This window comes from Gopherus evgoodei, unplaced genomic scaffold (genome assembly GCF_007399415.2).
Source record: "Gopherus evgoodei ecotype Sinaloan lineage unplaced genomic scaffold, rGopEvg1_v1.p scaffold_258_arrow_ctg1, whole genome shotgun sequence".
Lineage (NCBI taxonomy): Eukaryota > Metazoa > Chordata > Testudines > Testudinidae > Gopherus > Gopherus evgoodei.
Window position 1 is genome coordinate 33,928 of NW_022059921.1, and position 640 is coordinate 34,567.

Here is a 640-nt window from a genome sequence, read left to right on the forward strand (position 1 = left end):
TAGTGTCTGGGAGCTCCTCCTGCTGAAGTAGAAAGCAGTGGGGGAAGAGAGGCTGCCTAGCATCCGAAACTCAGCAGCGCTGCTCAGCTCTCTGTGAGCTAAGATCAAGAGTGAGTAGTCTTTTGGCTTTTCCAAGGCCACAATCAAGTGTCTTGATGTTTTTGGTCTTCTAGCCTCAAGATGAAAACCTTGTCTGTGTCTCTGGGACCTTGAAGTAAAAATATTATCTAAGTTATATCTGTTCTTATCAGTTTAATATGATAGGTTCTTTATTTGAAGACTGTATATTCAATTGATTTTTGAAACAAGGGGAAGGAAAAGGAGCTTCTTGTATCCACTCCATGCATTGACCTGGTATTGCAGTGTCTCCAGGACCAGTACCTCTCCTTTTGCGGAGAATGGTCTGGTTAGAAAGGCAGAAAGAGTTTCACTCTAAAGGTGCTGATTTGAGAAGATTTTTTTTCAAGTAGTTGAAAAATCAGGCCTCTTTAGCACTTTGGTTTCTTCATGACAACATATTGTTAAAATTTCTTGGGAGTGTTTTCTAAGTTTACAGATGTGAGTTTCTTTGTCTTGCTGGAGGATTGTTTTAAAAGCTGGAATTCTTCTGTTTGCTGTGAGTCTTTTCAACAACATGAGG

General features: G+C 40.2%; 1 non-coding gene across 1 annotated transcript; it reads left to right on the top strand.

The window, feature by feature from the left end:
• The first annotated feature begins 204 nt into the window (after window positions 1-204).
• On the top strand, window positions 205-388 carry LOC115640234. Its single transcript, XR_003997852.1, has one exon. It is a non-coding gene; the product is annotated as a U2 spliceosomal RNA (small nuclear RNA).
• Window positions 389-640: the final 252 nt, after the last annotated feature.